This window comes from Molossus molossus, unplaced genomic scaffold (genome assembly GCF_014108415.1).
Source record: "Molossus molossus isolate mMolMol1 unplaced genomic scaffold, mMolMol1.p scaffold_m16_p_3, whole genome shotgun sequence".
Classification (NCBI taxonomy): domain Eukaryota; kingdom Metazoa; phylum Chordata; class Mammalia; order Chiroptera; family Molossidae; genus Molossus; species Molossus molossus.
The window spans coordinates 98,356,265-98,375,980 of record NW_023425366.1 but is presented as its reverse complement, the minus strand read 5'-3'; the positions used below and the strand labels follow the sequence as shown (position 1 = coordinate 98,375,980).

At 45.4% G+C, this 19,716-nt stretch overlaps 1 protein-coding gene across 2 annotated transcripts in view; it reads left to right on the top strand.

Annotated features, from left to right (window-relative positions):
- Positions 1–8,729: 8,729 nt before the first annotated feature.
- Positions 8,730–19,716, top strand: part of DTX2 (deltex E3 ubiquitin ligase 2) — a 35,918-nt gene continuing 24,931 nt past the window's right edge. For both annotated transcript variants that reach the window (XM_036279438.1, XM_036279437.1), the window contains exon 1: positions 8,730–8,861. The gene's annotated coding sequence lies outside the window, so the exon portion shown is untranslated. The remainder of the gene's footprint in view (positions 8,862–19,716) is intronic.

The following is a 19,716-nucleotide window of genomic DNA, read 5'->3' as shown; positions in this document are numbered from 1 at the left end:
GACCTAAGTTCTTGCCCCTCCGAGCGTGGTCTGCAAACACTTTTGGCATCATCTCAGGACTTATGGGACGAGCAGAGTTTTAGGCCCCATCCAAGACCTAAAAATCTGCATCTTCACAAAATCCCTTGGTGATTCAGGTGTGTTGAAGAGCACTGGGTCAGGGGATGTGCAACAAGAAGGAATCACACCCCTCAAGCAGGTCATGGTGTGCTGTATGAGGAAGTGAAAGACTAGGTGTAGGAGAGGTGGGCTTCCTGGAGACAGTGATCCTGGAGCAAATCCTCAAAGACCTAGCAGGTCCTAGATAAGCAAAATGGGGGAGGAGAGAACAAGGAGAACCTGTGCCCTGGGGGAATAGAGGGCCTTAGTGTCCAGGAAGGATAGGGAAGTAGAGAGGGTGTAGGGCTGGTGAAACGGAGACACTAAAGGGTTCTGAGTGCCATGGATGGACCATCCCTGTTAGGAAAATCAACTGGAACAGCAGAGTATGGCCTGGAGGCTGAGAGAAAGCCTGCCTGTCTCCTGGCCACTGTAGGCTTGGCAGGTCACTTCAGCTGTAAGATGGGGATGTCTGGAGGTTGGATGAGTAGAGCACATGGTGGGATCCTGGTTCATGCAGCGAGACTCTTGGGGCCAAATGGCTTGTCTTACAACCAAACCACCCAGCTCTACCCCTGACTGAGCCTATTTACTCCTGCTTAGCAATATTCTGTTTCAGATGCCAAAGTTCTCTACTTCAGGGTTGTTGTGAGGATTCACGTGATACTTTGGTGTCCAGCACGTGTTCAATTCAAGCTGTTCTATAAGCAAAGGCTACTCCCAGGACACCCTGGGGACTATCCCTGCCAGAACACCCACTCGTTACTTGCCCTCATGTTCCAGGATGTTGCAATGTCCTAGGGCACCCTGGGAACTCAACTCATTCAACTTCTGTTCTCAGCTGAAAGAGGAAGTGGCTGTGTCTGGTGTGGAGAGGAAGCATGACTAGGAATTGACCCTGAAAATTAGCCCCAGCCAGTACCAGATGGGCCTCAGCTCAGCATAAAGCTGGCCCTGGGCAGGCCAAGAGGCAGCCTCCAGCAATAATGTCAGAGCTTCCTGCCTTCCCCTCAAGGTGGAACTTGAGTGGGAAAGGGAGAGAGATGGCAGAGGGCTCACAGCTGTCTCCCTGGTGTTCGGAGTAGCTTCCTGTTATAGCCTGTGGCGCTCTAGTGAATCAACACTTTCTATATGGGTTTAAAACTTTGCTTTTGCAGTCAGGAAAATAAGGGACATGAGGTATGTTAAAGGACAATAGGAGAAAAAAGTAAAATAATCACAAATACAAAATGAAAATGTCAAAGGGTCTTTTTAACTCATTGAGGGAAATTAAGATGTAAAAAAATGGTTCAAAGCAAATGCAAATAACAGGTTTATATAAAGGTAATCAGAAATGCAGAAATAAATTTGAGGATAGATGCACAAATGGCTTCTCCCCTGGGCAGAAGTCAATTGCATCTCTAAGGACAAAATCATTTGCAACCATTTGCATTGCTATTGGTTTTCTACAATAGAATTGTAAAATACTGTAGACAAAGACTAGGAAAGGCACAGACTTTTTAGGAATCAGATCACCTAAAAGGGAGCTGGAGAACACTCGGTAATCTTTTCGCCTATTTCAAAGTCTTTCACAATTTTTCCTCACAGGTGTTAGATTTAGCAGGTATTTTTAGTGATGGATTATAAACTGCTCCTAAGGGCTAATGGAAGTTTTCATGGGGAAGTTTGATACTGCCAGAAAGATAAAACTCTCCCTCAAGGGGCCTCTCGCCCTCAGCCTTTAGGCTAACAATTCTGGCTTGTCCACACAGTGTAATTGATCCCTTATCTTGAACAACTCTAGATCCCAAACCAGGGTACCAGAGTATTAATTTACAAGAACACTATCTGGAGGTGGGGATACAGGTCCAATGTGATTATTGAGTGTAAAAACAAACTTCTCAGGTGAATTCACTGAGTGCACACCACTTCAAATTTGCAGCAAGGGAACTAGCGAGGATGAGCCCATTGAAAACATCTTTCACAGGGTCAGAAATGACATAAGATGATGATTTTAGGGGAGACAGCTTCACTCCTGGGGGCTGCAAAGCAATGCATTTTTGTTGGCTGTGTAGGTTACACCTGGGTCCTGAGCGGGCATCATCGCCCAGAGATGCCAGATGCTATTATATAGAAATAATGAGCAAAGCAGCTGTGGCTTCTAATCAGACACTCCCTCCAGAGTGTCGGATGGAGGCCAATTAGCTGAGGCACTGACTGAGCAAGGAAATTCTGCTTTCCCAAGCAAAGTATCAGAAAGTGCTCAAACCCATTAACAGTGGCACTGGGTTGAGCGCCTGGCTTTTTCCTGGGTTTACTTGAATATGTTCTTGGGAGAGCTGGGGGCTGGTTCCAGGACTGGAGCCTTTGAAAGCAATAAACCCTGACACCTGGAGTAAAGTTTAAAGACTTAAAAAAAAATCTAAGTTTCTCTGGCCCGCCACCACTCCCTATTCCATGGCTAGCAGCCACATTCCTTCTTGGGCCAAGTCATTCATTCTCAGTTGCTTGGGAAGGCCTGAGGGCTACACAAGCTCCAGCATTTGAGATATAAAAACTAAATAACTGCCTCTTTGGGCAGATGATTTAGGACAAAGAGCTCCTGCCAGAAAGGTTTCAGTTCCCACTTACCCCAAGGCTTCATGCCTTTATACATCGCAAACCTAACCCACTGTGTGTGCATTTTCACATTTTTTTTCCCTTTATTGATTTGAGAGAGAAACATCGATGAGAGAGAACATCAATTGACCGCCTCCTGCATGCCCCCCACTGGGGATCAGGCCCACAACTGGGCATATGTCCTGACTAAGAACGGAACTGGTGACCTCTTGGTGCATGGGTCAATGCTCAACCACTGAGCCACACTGGCCAGACTCACCTTTTTCTAATAGAAAAAAATAGCATGAGTACATAGTAAATAAAAGTCCTCAGCTCATCCCCTACCTTCTTGGAGCATCTTAGGTTTCCTCCCAGAAACTTCCTATGACTACAAGCCTATTTATGCATTAAAAACAACAAAATAAGCGCTGGCCAGTTTTGCTCAGTGGTTAGAGAATCGGCCCTCAGACCAAAGAGTAGCGGGTTCTATTCCAGTCAAAGGCATGTCCCTCAGTTGTGGTTCGGTCTCCAACCCTCATGGGGGTTGTGTGGGAGGCAACTGGTCGATGTCTCTCTCTCACATTGATGTTTCTCTCTCTCTCTCACACACACACTCTATCTGAATAAATAGAAAAGTATCCTTGGGTGAGAATCTAAAATAACAAAAACAAAAAAACAATTGCACTGGCCAGTGTGGGTAAATGGTTAGAGTGTTGGCCCATGCACTGAAGGGTCTCAGGTTGGAGTCCCTGACAAGGACACGTACCTGGGTTGCAGGTTTGATCCTGCGCCCTGGTCCGGGCACATGCGGGAGGCGACCAATAGATGTGTCTCTCTCATATCAATGTTTCTCTGTCTCTCCCCCTCTCTCCTTTCCTCCCTTCCACTGGCTCTGAAAGTCAATGAAAAAAATATCCTTGGGTGAGGATTAACAACAAAACAACATTACTCCCAGGCTCCCCCACACACAAACAGGGAGATGCATGTTCTACTTTGCCCTCTGCTCTGAAAGTTTCTTTTTTCACCTTTCTTACTTTTTAAAAAAAAATTTACTTTTAGAGAGAGGGAAAGAGAAAAAGAAACATCAACATGAGAGCGAAATATCAATTGGCTGCCTCCTGCATGCCACCTGGGCATGTTCTCTGACTGGGAATTGAACCTTTCAGTGCCACGGGATGTTGCCCAACCAACTGAGCCACGCCTTGGCTGGAGCACCTTTCTTATCTTTTTTACTCAACAACAGACCTCTGAGTTTTCCTCAGTCTTTCTACCTAGCATTCCAGGGTTATTTAACCAGCCCCCTTTTTCTGGGCAGGTGTTTCTGATCCTTCACTATATATATTGGTTTAAAATTTAGTTTGCAGGTGGCCAATCTTGTTTCCCTCATTTCCAGCTTCCTGAGGGACAACCTGCTGCAGCCTTGGGACATACCAAACTCGCTCTCCCCTGCCTAAAAATTAAAAGCCCATGCTCCCTCTTTTTTTAATTTTCACTCGAGGACATTTTTCCATTTTTTGTTCAGATGGAGTGGGGGGGGGGGGGAGAAAGAGAAAGAGAGAGTGAGAGAGAGAGAGAGAGAGAGAGAAACATCGATGTAAAGGGACACATCAATTGGTTGCCACCCACACGACCCAATCAGGGCCTTGGGCTGGGGACAAACTGCAACCGAGGTATGTGCCCTTAGCGGGAACTGAACCTGACTCTCTCTGGACCGCAGATAGATGCTCTAACCGCTGAGCCAAACTGGCCAGGGCCCCAAACTCCCTCTTGCTGCTGCCCTAGTTAGCTTCTTTTCATGATAATAACTCATTCTTTTTTCCCAAATTAGTCTTTCTTTTCAGGTTATAAAAATGGAAACTATTCATTGGGACACACTCAAATGATAGATAAAAAGTACAAAGAGAGTAAAAATCACTAGCTATCCTGCCCCTTGGATGTTACCGTGCTGGCCAGTGTTCTTTCAGGCACACACAGCCATAGGTAACCTTATGTAAGTGGCATCATTACACATGAGTGGGTTTATCCTCTGCTGCCCCCTTCACCCCTACCCCACAACGTGTGGAACACAAAGATTGTTTTTGAAAGACCTGTCTACTCCTATACTACATTCCTGACCTTCCTGACCACAGGTATATCTGTTCCAGCTCCTACCTGTCAGTGGAAACACTCTGTGGTCACTAATGGCTTCTAGAGTAAGTCAGAAGTTGGAAACCTTTCTTGAAGTCAGCTGGCAGACTGAAAGATGCAAGAGCCCAGAAGTGGGAGGCAGGAGCCCCTATCCCAGAGATAGGCTGCCCTTCCAGAAGACCAGCCTGTTGGGCCTCTCAGGAATATCTGTCACTGAGCACTGCCTTCATGGGTTCTCTGCCATCATGCTCACCCAGTGTCCCCCAGTCCAGTCTCCTCCCCAGACACTTCTACCTCTTATCTGTTCTTTAAAGGCCAGTATTCCTCAGCCCTGGACTCACTTTTTCTCATCATCTGTGGTCTTTCCAAGTGATCTCCATGTCGTTGCTAGTGACTCCAAAATCCCTATCTCTACCCCAGATCTTTCCAGAGCCTCATACTTTGTAGTTCTTTTCCTCTCCCCCTACTTGCAATCAGTTTGTTGACTGCCTCCTTTTCTATGATTCTCTCCTTCATGCAACCCAGTTTTCCCAGGAGTGTCCTCCCTGCCTCTGTGGAGCTTCTCTACCCTGGCCTCTCTCCTGGTTCCCACTTTATCTCCAACCTTGGGAGGTCTAGCAAGCTTCCCCCGAGCTTCACCTCCTCCACCTTCTCAACCTCCTCCTCTCTCCAGAGCCCTGCTTCCAGATCCTTTCCAGTCTACGTTCCCACAATTATTCTGTTGGATCTCTAGGGATGTATGTAGTAGGGATTTTGATTACTAACTACCACTTCAGCATTTCATTAAGGGAAAGGGAAGCATTTAAGAAAGTATCTTTTGAATGTTAAAAGACTTTACTAATACTTTAGACTATGTCATCTATGCCCTTCTCCCAGTGGGGCCAGTCATATGGGGATGCTCAAATCTGGAGTTAGACACTACCTCAATTTAAAGACAAGCTCTAGCCAATTTGGCTCAGTGGTTAGAGTGTCGGCCTGCGGTCCATAGAGACCTGGGTTCAGTTCCCACTAAGGGCATGTACCTTGGTTGCAGTTTGTTCCCGGCCCTGGTTGGGTCATGTGGGTGGCAGCCACTCGATGTGTACTTTTGCGTCAATGTTTCTCTCTACCCCCCCTCCCTCCGGCTCTATCTGAACAAAAAATAAAAAAATGTCCTCAGGTGAGGATAAAAAATAATAAAATAAAATAAAATAAAATAAAACAAAATAAAATAAAATAAAACAAAGACGAGCTCTGGTCCTGGCCAGTTTGACTCAGCGGTTAGAGCATCGACCTATGGACCAGAGAGTCCCGGGTTTGGTTCCCGCTAAGGGCACGTACCTCGGTTGCAGTTTGTCCCTGCTCCAGTTGGGGCCATGTGGGTGGTAACCACTCTATGTGTCTCTCTCACATGGATGTTTCTCTCTGTCTCTTTCCCTCTCTCTCCCTCCCACTGTATCTGAAGATAAATGCAAAAATGTCCTCAAGTATGGATAAAAAAAAAATAATAATAAAATAAAGACAAGCTCTGCACCTGGCTGGTGTGGCTCAGTGGTTGAGCATCAACCCATGCACCAAGAGGTCACCAGTTTGATTTCCAGTCAGGGCACATGCCCAGGTTGTGGGCCAAATCCCCAGTAGGGGGCTTGCAGGAGGTGGCCAATCGATGTTCTCTCTCATCGATGTTTCTCTCTCTCTCTCCCTCTCCCTTCTTCTCTCTCTAAACAATAAAAAAATAATAATAATAATAAAGACAAGCTCTGCCAGTTGACAACTGTGTGACCTTAGACACATTATTTAAGCTCTATGCCTCAAAAGTCCTCTTTATTTTTATTATTATTTTTTATCCTCACCCGAGGACATTTTTGCATTTATCTTCAGATAGAGTGGGAGGGAGGGAGAGGGGAAGAGAGAGAGAGAAACATTGATGTGAGACAGCCACATTGACTGGTTGCCATCCACATGACCCCAACTGGGGCAGGGACAAACTGCAACCGAGGTATGTGCCCTTAGCGGAAACTGAACCCAGGACTCTCTGGTCCGTGGGCCAATGCTCTAACCGCTGAGCCAAAACAGCCAGGGCAAAAGTGCTCATCTTTAAAATGTACATAACAATAGCACCTACCTCATTAAGAAGATTCAGGGAGGTGATGCATGTCAAGTGCTTGGCACACACTAGGTGCTTTAGAAATATTGTAGATTGCCTGGCTGGTGTAGCTCGGTGGATTGAGCACCGTCTCATGCACTGAGAGGTCCCAGTTCTATTACCGGTCAGGGCACATGCCTGGGTTGTGGGCTCAATCCCCAGTAGGGGTGTGCAGGAGGCAGCCAATCGATGTATCTCTCTCACATCGATGTTTCTCTCTCTCCCTTCCTCTCGCTCTAAAAAAAAATCAATAAAAACATTTTAAAAAAAGAAATGTAGATAGTTATAGCTAAGAAAACAGACTGAGAGGGGAAGGGAAATGTTCTCATCCTAAGCTGTACCCACTGCAGTCATCTAGAATAAATACAGGTAAAATGCTACCCTTCATTTCTCGATGGAGATCTGGCTGTGGAAGTAATTGAGAGAAACTGACCTTGGTGTCCCCTAGACTCAAGGTCTTTGTCTTCTAAGTCAGCTCCAGGTGGTAGAGTCCTGGCTTAAGGTACCAGAGACTTGGCCTACTAAAGGCACTCCTCCTCCTTCACTAATTTTGGGTGGGTTACTCCTCCTTTCTGGGCCTCAGCTTCTTCTATAAAATGAAATTTTTAAAACTGAATGATGGGGGATGCCTCTTCTTCCATGCTCAGAGATCTGAATCTTCCTCAAATCCCTGATAAAGTATGAGTAACATTAGATTATGTAAAAATACTTGAGTCCAAGATTCAGAGGACCTGTACTCCTGAAACTGTATGTGAAATGTGTGTGTGATGTTTGTGCAAACATGTGTGAAAACTGACATCTGAGCATTTTTCTGGGAATGGTTCTTTAGCTTTGGAAAACAGGTCTGTGATCCCAAAAGATTACGCACCAGCCTTATTTAGGCCTCATCACCTTTAACCTGGACTAGAGCAACAGTCTCCAAACTGGTCTCCCCACTATTTTATCTTTCCCTTCAATCTACCCTCCACCCACCACACAGGGTATCCTTCTAAAGTGTAATGCTGACTCTGTCATTCCCCTGCTTAAATCTTTCCGTTGGCTCCAGTTGCCTAAATTCCTTGCATGGTATTTAAAGTCCATCATAATCTTATCCAGCCTTCTCCCCATACTTATATCCTGTCACACCCTAATTCGTTTTCTTACTTCTCAGCTCCTTCATGTATCCTCTGCCCTGGCCACAAAGAACATTTTACTGCTTCCTGAGTGCGTCATGCTCTTTCACATCTCTCTTCCTTTGCATGGGTTTCCGTGCACTCCATCAAGCAAACCCCTATGTGGGCTTAAAAATCCAATTCAGGCATAACCCCTCTGTGATGTCTTTCTAACCCAACCCCCAAATTAGGTGCACCCTTCTATGCTCCCACTCCTTTATCATAATGTTTATTCCACTATGTTGTAATTGTGTTTAAGTGTCTATGTCCCCAACTAGATACGAAGTTCTTCCAGGAGAGAAACCAAATTTCCAAATGACCTACCTGTTAATCCCCAGTACCCAGCCCAGGGCCTGGAACCACGTATGTACCGGTAAAAACTATGTTAAAAAAAAACTATGTAAAATAATCAGTAAAGTGGGGGCGGGATCGGGAGGAGGGTGTCAATGGGGGAAAAAGAAGAAACATCTGTAACAAAAATAAATTAATAAAAAATAAATAAAAATCAGTAAAGTAGTAAGCCATGAGTGAACAAGCCAAGGAGGAAGAATAGATACACCTGAACAGGTCCGTCCGGGCCCCGCCCCGCCCAGACTGAACTACATTTCCCAGAAGGCCCTGCGGCATGGACATGCGCACCGGAGAGCAAGGAAGCTGCGACGCGGAGTTTCACTCTGGCTGTCTCCTCAGAGTCGGAGGAGTAGCCGGAGTTGTGCCGAGCCAGAGCTGCTGCCGGTGGACGGCGGTGCCCTCTTCTTGCACCCTCACCCTCCTCAGCCTTGGTGAGAGAAGGCGGTCAGGCCATTTGCTGGTCGCCAGGGCTGGGGTCCCTAGGGGGAGACTAAACTGTGCTGGGACCGGAAGGGGGCGGGCGTGGAAGTGAAGGAGGGCTGGGCCGGGCCGGCGAAGAGTCCCGGGACGAGGTCCGCAGGGGGATTGGGAGGACTGGTTTCTAGACTGCAGGTCCGGGAGGTTAGAGTTGGGGGAATTGGGAGGCGCTGGGAGCTTAGACAGGGTGGTTGAGAGGGTAAATGCCGGGGTGGAAGCCAAAGGGCTAGCAGGTGGAGCGGCGCAGACCCTGGGAGTTTGGGTCGGTCGGTCGGAGTGAACTCCTTCCCACTGGAGGAGGCGGTGGTGATATTGCCACCGGACTACCATTTAGGGTGTGGGTTCTGCTGGGGTCTGCCTCCAAGTGAACGACTCACTGGAGCGGAGGCTGTAATTTAGAGGACTTTGCTTCTTAACTCTGCTTCCCTGTCCTAAATGGAGTCCGCCTTCTAGGAAGCTCCTGTTTCCAGGGGCCCTGGGTTAATTTTGCGGGGTTCATAATGTATGCTGAAGAGAATTTAGAAGACTTTCTGGAGCTACCCTTTCATCCCGCCTTTCTCAGCCAGCTACTGGTTCCACTTTCCTAAGTGCCAGTAGCAGTGGAAATAGCGTGTGCGCAGACGCTTGCATCCTCTAGACACTCAAAATATTTCTTCCTGCCATCCCAGCTCCTCTAGAGTTCTAGAAGTTCTGGTAGCCAAAATTAGTCTTTAACGTAAACCATCGGAGTAACTATAACTAGGCCTCTTGTTAATTGCTGTGTGACTTTGGCCAAACTTTTATCCTCTCTGGTGTGTTGATTCCCTGGATGCCTACACTGCAGACTGGCTTATTAAGTGATTTGGGGCTTTTCTATGAAAAAGTTCAGGTTTTGTTTTTGTTGTTTTTTACTATTCCCTTGATTATTTGAGTGGGCCCAGGAAGACTACTGTACTGTCTGCTCTGCCTAGGGTGTTGGAAAATAAATCTGGTGGTTTCCAGTCTCTAGTCACAGCACGTGGACCCAACATCTGTGTATTCATTTTCACTAACTGCTGTTTCTCAATTTAAAACCTGATCATCTTCTTCGTTGTTGGCAAAGATGCCTTGAAATTTGTGTCGCTGAGTCAGCAAGCCTTTCAGATTTGCCTGTTTTTTGTTGTTTGCGTTTTGTTCCCATCAAGATGGGAACTTGAACAAGTCATTCCTCCTAAGGATCTGGTGTCTCCATCAAGAAGGGACAGTTTGTGCCAGCTCTCCAGAGAGAAAAGGTGAGAGCTATGGGGACTTTATATTGCTGCCTTCTTAATCTGGTTTTCAGTACAGAAGGTGGGGACTGGGGAGTGTAGAATTTGAGGTCTCCAGGATGAAAGTGAGCCCTGGGAATAGATTGTTGATTGCCAACTCTCAAATAAATTTGAGTGGCTTCTTGCCAATGACTTCTCCTGTTTAAACAGTATCCAAGGGTGCTTTCTACATGGTTTGCACTTAAAAAAATTTTTTTTCTCTATTGATTTTTAGAGAAAGGGAGAGGGAGAGAGAGATAGAAACATCGTTGAGAGAGAATATCGATTGTCCACCTCTCGCATGCCCCCTACTGAGGATTGGGCTCACAACCTGGGTATGAACTTTGACTGGGAATCAAACCAGAGACCTCTTGGGTCAACGCTCAACCACTGAGCCACTCCGGCTGGGCATGGTTTGCACTTTAAGACATGCTTTATGTGATGAAGGACGAAAGTCATGATTTCTGCATTTGGACTGGAAATTTTTTTTATCCTCACCTGAGGACATATTTTGCATTTGTCTTGAGATAGAGCAGGTGGGGGGGGGAGTAACATCAATGTGAGAGAGACACATCGACTGGCTACCACCCACACGACCCCAACTGGGGCCGGGAACAAACTGCAACCGAAGTACATGCCCATAGCGGGAACTGAACCCGGGACTCTCTGGTCCGTGGGCTGACGCTCTAACCGCTGAGCCAAACTGGCCAGGGCTGAACTGGAAATTTTTATTTCTTTTGTTGCATGAACTTTTTCTGGGTGCCTCCTTTGTGTCAGGCCCCATGCTCAGTGCTGGGGGTACAGTGAGGAGCAACAAGAGCTCTGTCTTCTGGGACTTGGTTGTTTGTTAGAAAAGACAGACAAACCATAGACCCTGACAAGGTATTGTAAGTGTGGTATGCATTGAGGAGGAGGGACTCACAGGACAGAGCCACCACCACTCTAGGAAGGGGTAGGAGGGAAAGTGAGAAAGTCAGGAAGGCTTTTGGAAGATGATAGCCAAGGTGAGTTGTGAAGGAGTAGGACTTAGAAAGTAGGGGCAGGAGCCTGGCAGAGCAGTTGGCATATGCAGTCATGAAGCTACATGGCATGCTGGGCCACTGTAAGTAGCTAGCTTAGTGGCTGGAGCAACAAGGGATGAGTGAGGGGTAGAGGATGCTGGAAAGGTGGGCAGAGGGCTGACTGTGGAGGCTTTTGTGGGCCATTCCAGAGCTCTGGGGAACAGAAGGATTTTAGCAGGAGAATTCTGTGGGGGAAGGAATTTAAAATTTATCTACTGGCTGGAAAGTGTGGATTGGATTTGGTTGGACTATTGTCTTTGTGACTGTTTCTTTACACCATGCCAGCTTCTGGTGGGGGGGGGGGGGGTGAACGTGAGATTTTGCCCTCAGCTTCTTTTTTTTTTAAATAATTTTTCTTTATTGATTTTAGAGAGAGAGGACAGGAGAGGGAGAGAGACAGGGACATTGATGAGAGAGAACATCTATTGGCCACCTCCTGCATGCACCCCACTGGGGATCAGGCCCACAGCCTGGGCATGTGCCCTGACGGAATCGAATCAGTGACCTCTTAGTGCATGGATCGATGATCAACCACTGAGCCACACCAGTCGATCATGCTCTCAGCTTTTTTTTTTTATCCTCACCCGAGGACATTTTTGCATTTATCTTCAGATAGAGTGGGAAGGAGAGAGGGAGGAAGAGAGAGAAACATTGATGTGAGAGAGACACATCAAGTGGTCCTCACCCACACAACCCCAACCGGGGTGGAGACAAACTGCAACCGAGGTATATGCCCTTAGCGGGAACCGAACGTGGGACTCTCCGGTTCGCAGGCCGACGCTTTAACAGCTGAGCCTAACCGGCCAGAGCGTTCTCAGCTTCTTGATGGACACAGGGAATTTTAAAGGACAGACAGAATGCTGTGGAAGTTGATAAAAGGGTGTTCTCTTTCATTTGGGCACACAAAGGCATCATGGAGATGCTATTTAAATGGGGCCTTAATTGTATGGGTCAGGTGAGGGTTAGTAGCCAGGTGAATGGGAATCTGCATTGAGCTTAGGCCTAGAGGTGGGAAAATGGGATTTATATGTGGTAGTGGATCAACACTAAACTCTTTGGGAGGGGTTGGCGAGAGGTAGGTATAGATGAAAGAAGGTATTGAAGGGAAGTGCACTGGCAAGTACTGTAGATAGGGAGGGGCCAGATTATGAAGAGCTTCAATGTCAACCCAAGGAACTTGAATTTATTCCAAAAATCCTGTGGAGGTGTGGAAGAAACAGGATCAGAACTATACTCCAGGAAGTTCAATCTTGCACCTGTCTCTGAGGTGGACTAGAAGGAGAGACGAGAGTTGGGGAAGTCAGTTGGAGAGAATACTTATAAAGGTGAGAGGCATAAAGATCCCAACTAGATGCTGGCAGTGGGTGCAGAGGAGTTGAGGAGGGAGGAGAGAGCAAGCCATGGCAACTGCAGGGCAGTCGGGGAGAAGGTTAAGGAGGAGCAAGACTCCCAGGTTTTTCTTCTAACTGCCTGAGTCAGAGTGGAGCCAGGGAATCCAGGAGGAAAAGCAGAATTGGGAAGAAGGAAGGTGAGTTTGGCTTCAGGCATGTAGAAGGTACTAAGGTGCCAATAGGAAGGGGACTATGGGCTAGGGAGAAAAGTTCCTGATTCATTCTATATAGGACTACAGAAATTGTGTGTCAGGGAGGGCTGTGCTTGGCACGTGGAGTACGAAGATAAATTAAATGGTCTCTTTTGTGTGTGTTTTAATTTTTACCTCAGGCTTGCTTACCTTTATTTATTAAGTTGTTTTTCATGAATGTAGTAAGCTTCTGTATTCCAGTTACTCAAAACAAAAGCTTGGGCCTTGAAACAAAAGTATGCATCTAATCTTGCCATCTTTCTTCACATTTTCATCCTGAGATAACCATTATCTCCTCGGTTTCATTTTAATATAGTTTTAGTGTACCTATATATTTCTAAGGGAAGTAAAAAAAATACATAATTTTGCTAAGATTCATTCATACTATTGCATGTCATGTGGTTCATTTGTTTTTACTACTAATGTGCTATGGTGTGAACACACCAGTTTATGCATCTGATCTTATTGATGGGCACTTAGTTGTTTCCAGGTTTTAGCTGTTGCAAGTGTGCTGCTCTGAACATTTTCATACACAGTTCCTGTTGAACATGTGCAAGAGGTTTTCTTGGGTATAAATTTAGGGGTACTATTTTGCAGGGTCATCAGGTAAATAAATGTTCAACTTTTGTTGATACTGCCAGACTGTTTTCTGAAGTGGTTGTACCAGTTACATTCCACCAGGAGCAGTGTACGTGACTTCTGATTGCTCCACATTTTTGTCAGCACTCGATATAGGCAGACTTTTCTTTTTTTGCTGATTGAATGGGTATAAAATGGGATCTTTGGGACCTTGATTTCTATGTCCCTGAGCGCTGACATTGAACATCGTTTCATAAGTTTATTGGCATATGTGTTTCTCGTGAAATATTTGTTTATGTCTCTTGCCAATTTTTCTGTGGGGCTTTTGGTGCCTTATTATTATTATTATTGATTTTTTTAGGAGTTCTTTATATATTGACTTTAATTGTTAATACATATTGCAAATACTTTCTTCCAGCTTATAACTTGTCTCCCTACTTTCTTTAAGGCATATTTTGTTGAACGACCATTCTTAATTTTAACACAGTGAAATGTATTTTCTCATTTATAGTCAGTGTTCTGTGTCTTGTTTAAGATATATTTTCCTGGCCTTGAAGGTGCCCATGCCCTAAATGGAGGGGACAGGTAGATGATTGCAGTTGGACGTTACATGGATTTTGATTGTTAGAACTGGTCAGTTCTCCCTGTGGGGCAGGAATGGATGTAGGAATGATTTCACAGTATACAGAGTCTCAAGCTGGGAATTAAGAGAGGAGTAGGTGGACAGGTGAGGTGGACACTCTCTCAGTGGGGTTGAGGGACATGAAATAGCCTGGCCTCTTCTGGGTCCTCCCTCTAGTTCCCGATGGCTGGAGCTAAGGGCTCATCTGAAGAATATTTGGGTAATCTGCATGCATGGCATTTATTGAAGCCTTGGGAACAAATAAGAGGGTCCAGGGGAAATATAGAGAGGGAGGGCAGAGCCTGATTTCCAGATGCAGGGAAAGAGGTTAATGCCTGGTGTAACTCTGGGAAGCAGTTGGGGTTCCTAGGGGTGGTGTTGACAATACACTGCCTGCTGTGCTCTTGGGTGTTGTATTTCATCATCAGATGTTGGGCACAGACCGACATGTCTGCAGAGGGCAGGGCATGTCGTTGGGGTGGCTAGCCAGAGACATAGGCACTCTCCTACTTTTTAGTAGAAAAATGGGTTCAGAGAAGCATTTCTCATGTATAGGACAGTGGAACACAGTGATAGATATTGGGAAGGCAGTAGGGCAGGTGTTAACGCACCTTGGCCCAGGGGCCAAATCCAGCCCACTGCCATTTTTGTTAATGAAATTTTATTAGAATAGTGCACCTTGAAACCTGTATAATTTTGTTAACCGGTGTCACTCCAATAAGTTCAATAAAAGGGAAAAATAAGTTGTTGGGACACAACTGCTTCAGTTAGTTTACATATTGTGCTGTTTGCGCATTACGGTACCAGAATTGCATGGCTGCAACAGACACCCTTTGTTCTGCAAAGCATAAAATTAGTTTCTGACCCTTTACAGGAAAAGTTGGCCAGCTTCTGCCATGGGGAGTCACTGTAACTGTAGTAACCTGGAGAGTGTGTACTAGCTAGTTTTTTCTGGATGAATAATGAATCTAGGTCAGGCCTGCAAATGTTGCCAACTTTTCTGGTTTTCAAGAAGCTGGAAATCTGTGTTTAAAATTTTTTTTTATTGATTGATTTTAGAGAGAGGGAGAGACATTGATTTGTTGTTCCATTTATTTGTACATTCATTGGTTACAGTGTTGTGGACAGGGATTTGCAGCTAAATTCCACAAGAGAATACAAAGGAAAGCAGGAGGGTTTTTTTTGTGGTCAAAGTTGTTGATATTAAAAAAAAATTTTTTTGGTTTGATTATAAAAAGTAATATGGCCATCATAGGACATTTGCAAGTATAGAAACAGGTAAAAAATATCCTATAATTCCATCACTCCTATTAATATTTCAGAGTTGTTTCTTCTGGCCTTTTAAAAATATTTTATGTAGTTTGGCTAGTGTGGCTCAGTGGTTGAGTATCAACCCATACACCAAGAGGTCGCCAGTTCGATTCTCGGTCAGGACATACGCCCAGGTTGTGGGCCTGATCCCCAGTGAGGGGCATGCAGGAGGTGGCCCATCGATGTTCTCTCTCATCGATGTTTCTCTCTCTCTCTCTCTTTCTTCCTCTCTCTCTAAAATCAATAAAGGAAAACAACTTTTTTAGCAATTATAAAAAATTTTTTTTAATCAATTTATTTTTGTTACAGATGTTTCTCTCCCTCCCAACCCCTCTGCAGACACCCTTCTGCCTGTCCCCCCGCCCCCAAACATTGTTGTCTATGTTCATTGGTTACACATACATGCATGTAAGTCTTTTGGTTTATCTCATCCCTCCTCTCCCTGAGGTTTGTCAGTCTGAACCGTACTCCTTTCTATGTCTCTGGGTCTGTTTTGCTCATCAGCTTTTTTTGTTCATTATAGTCCACAAATAAGTGAGATCATGTGGTATTTGTCTTTCTCTGATTGGCTTATTTTGCTTAGCGTAATACTCTCCAGGTCCCTCCATGTCATCTCAAAGGATAAGAGATCTCTCGTTCTTACAGCTGCATAGTGTTCCATTGTGTATATGTACCACAGCTTTTTTATCCACTCATCTATTGATGGACACTTGGGCTATTTCCAGATCTTAGCAATTATAAATAGTGCTGCTATGAACATAGGGGTACATATATTTTTTCTGATTGGTGTTTCAGGCTTCTTAGGATATATTCCTAGAGTTCCAAAAGAAAAAATTATTTTATATAAAGTAGAAAGAACATGGGCTTTATGGTCACAAACTGTCCAACTGGCCTTGGGTAAATCCTTAATGTCTTTTGGCCTCAGTTCCCTTTTGTGTAAAATGGGAATAATTTCTATTTTCAGGGGTGGTTGAGGGTTGAGAGAACTGAATGACAAAAGCACCAAGCAGAGTATGTGCCACATCGTAAGTGCTCAATAAATGGTACAACCACCTGCCTGAGAGCATAGTGTGTGCACTTACATAAGCTGCATTTTTATTTGTCCTGAGCATTGTCTTTGGTCTGTAAGCCTTTGTAAACGTTCTTCAAGATTTGTAGTCCAATATTAGGATGTACTGTAATTTATTTAGGAAGTCTATTATTTTAAGGTGTTTAAATTGTTTCTAGATTGAGGCTTTTTTCCATGGATAATTATAATAATAATAATTTTCATAAATAAGAACATTAAATAGCCCTGTCATTAGGAGCTGCAACAAATTAGGTTTGGGAACTGTAGCTCCCCAATGGCTGAGGTTGTAGAGAATGGATGTGTTGACAGGGCTGCTATATGCACATAATTGCTGTGTTCAAATGGACTAGCAGTGGGCATTTCTAGTCAGTGCCTCACACGCCTGGGCCCCTGGAGCAGAAGATTCTTCTTTCTTTTGTCCTCTGGTGTTCAGACCCTCAGAGATATTGAACATTGAAGAGCTACAGCCCCTGCTTTGGGTCAGCCCTAGCTCTGCCCTCAGAGAAGTCCTGTTCTAGTGGGGAGATAGACACTGAAACCAAAGATAAGTGGAATGTGTGGTGAAGATGCTCATGAGGGTGGAGGTCAGAGAACTCAGGAGTAGGGTGTTGTGGCTCTGTCTGGAAAGGTGGACAAGTTTTCTTGGAGGCTTAGGTAGAAAGAAGACACATTCACCAGCAGGATCAATGGTGGGAAGTAGCTCTGAATGTTCTGGCACTTGCTAGAATTTAATATAGCTGGACATAAGGTGGAGGCCTTGATATGAGTGGGGACAGCAGCTGGGCACAGAGGGGCTATGTGCCATGACTGCTTCATCTCTGGGTCTCCAGTACCTACATAGAGCCTGGACCATGGTGAACCCACAGTCTGTGGAGACTGAACACTTTTATAAAAAGCTTTAGTTGAAGTTCTCAGCTGTATTCCTCAGGCTGTTTGGCAAAGTTCTAGAAGTTGGTTCATCTGGGAATCTGTGGACATACTACATGTGCTGATATATAGGTGGCTTTGCTGTCTGAGAGAGGAATGATGTCTGCCAGGAGTTGGCACAAGGAAAGTCGAACTCAGGAGCAATTGGCTCTGAAACTGGTCCTATGATTTGTACCAGATTTGGTTCCAGAGACTTCTAATTGCAGGCACTGAGCTAATAAGCCGGCCAGCCATCTCAAGGGCATCTCAAGTCCAATCCTCTAGGGCGGGATGTGTGCTGTTATTGGAGCAGTTGGCAGCTCAGTGGCAGCCTTGGCACCCACAGGTGTGCTCAGTTATTGTAGGCCTGACTCATTGCCTGCATTTTCCTGCTGTGTGGCTCAGAGCTGTTGTAGGCTGCCATTCCTCACCCAGACTTGAGGGATGGGTAGTTGTTGGGGTTGAGCTGAGCAGGGAAAGGGAGGGAGGTCAAGAGTTGCTGATAGCTGCTGTGTGTCTAATGCTTTGCTGGGTGCTCTGTACACATCTGTGCTTTAATCCTCGTGAAAAGCACTTAGAATAGATGTTGGTATCTTCTCCAAATGAAAGAAAAAGAAAGCAAGTTTGGAGAGTTTAGGTAGCTTCATCAGGATGATACAGTGAATAGAGCAGAGTAAGCAGCATGTTGATTTCAGAGCCCATGCCTGTTTTCACGCTGCTCCAGATCTGTCTTCCTTGTGGGGTGGTGGTCTTGGCCTTCTTATTGAAACCTTGATGGTGTAGTACAATCTTAGAGAGAGCAGCAAAAGCCCATGGTCCCAGCCTTATTACTAGCCATGTAAGCAAGTCACTGCAACTACTTGGGCCTCAGTTTTCTGATCTACAAAATAGGGATAAATTTCAGTGTCTGTACTTAAGCAGTTTGTATGGGAATCAGAGTAGATGGATGACTGGGAACCCTGTTGGCACCAGGCCAACATGAGCGTGCTGTAACAGACTTGAGATGCAAGTTCACCTCTTCCTTCCTCCTTCCCTGTTTCTAAGTGGGGCCTGTAAGTGGAGCCCAAGGTAGAGATCAGGCTGATCTTTCTTTTCTAAGAAAATGGGTGTCAGAGCCAGATCCATCTGGATTTGCTCTCTGTGCTGACATGTAGCAGTATATGTGTGACCTTCAGTAAGACCTTGACCTCTTTGAACTTTGGTATGCTGTCCTTAAATTGGAAGAAAAAGCACCTTGTTGGTCTGTTAGGCTTAAATGAGATGAGTACATTTGGTGTTTGCCACTAAATGTTGGCCTTGTTCCTCTCACACTCTGAGAACTGGTGCTCTGGGGAACTGCCACAATATAGTGCATTCACAGACTTCTTTTCTCCTTTAAACAGCTGCAGGTGCATAGGGTCATTGTCCCCTTCTATTCAGCTGTGTTTTGAACTAACGTGTATAACACTATGTGACAAGGCTTATGCTGGGGCTGGTGATATGTCTGTGGACAGGGCAGACTTGCTGGATTGCTGTTAGTAGGGTGGATAGAAAGACACAGAACATCATCAGACCTATACATGTGTATGAGTATAGAGTTCTGGGTGGTGCTGTGAAGAAGTTCATGTACTGGGTGGCTAGGGAAAGGCTCCTTGTGTGACAGGCTGGGCCTGAAGGATGAATAGAGTGTACAAGGGAAGAGGATGGGCTAGAGTGACTAGGAGAAGAATGTTTTGGAAAATGGGTGTAAACTCTCTGGATCTGACCCACTGGTCAGTGAGGACCAGGCACAGGGAGTGGAGTACAGAGAGGCCAGGCTTCAGCAGTCGGGATATTTTAATGTTTATCAAGGGCATCCTTCATGGTTAATGATGCCTCCTGGGGCAGTCTGGAGGCTCAGGTGGAGTTATGACCAGAGCTGTGAGTCCCAGCTCTGCCAATGAGTCTCTAGGAGTCCTTGAGCCCTGATCCTTTTTGAGACACAGTTTTTTCCTATCTTTAGCATGGAAAGAAAAACAAACCTGCTTTGGAAACCATAGAGTCCTCACACAGATATAAGGGTCATCATGGTCTCAGTCTACAAGGGATTTGGGATAACTCATGAAAATACATGCAGTATAAAAGTATATATTTAGTAGTGGGTCAGAGGGAAATTATTGGTAAAAAGACAGAAGCTGGGCTGATGATCATCACCTAAAATTCACTTCACTATATCTTCCTGAACATTTGCAGAGGTAGGTAAGCTGCTAGATTGAATTCTTCCTGGCTACCTGAGCAAAGAGACAGGGTCAGGTACTTCATTCAAGATGCCTTAAGGTAGTAGGGAAAAATAGTGACAGGCTGGTGTGGCTCAGTGGTTGAGTGTCAACCCATGCACCAAGAGGTCATTGGTTCCATGCCCAGTCGGGGCACATGCCCAGTATGGGGCATGCAGG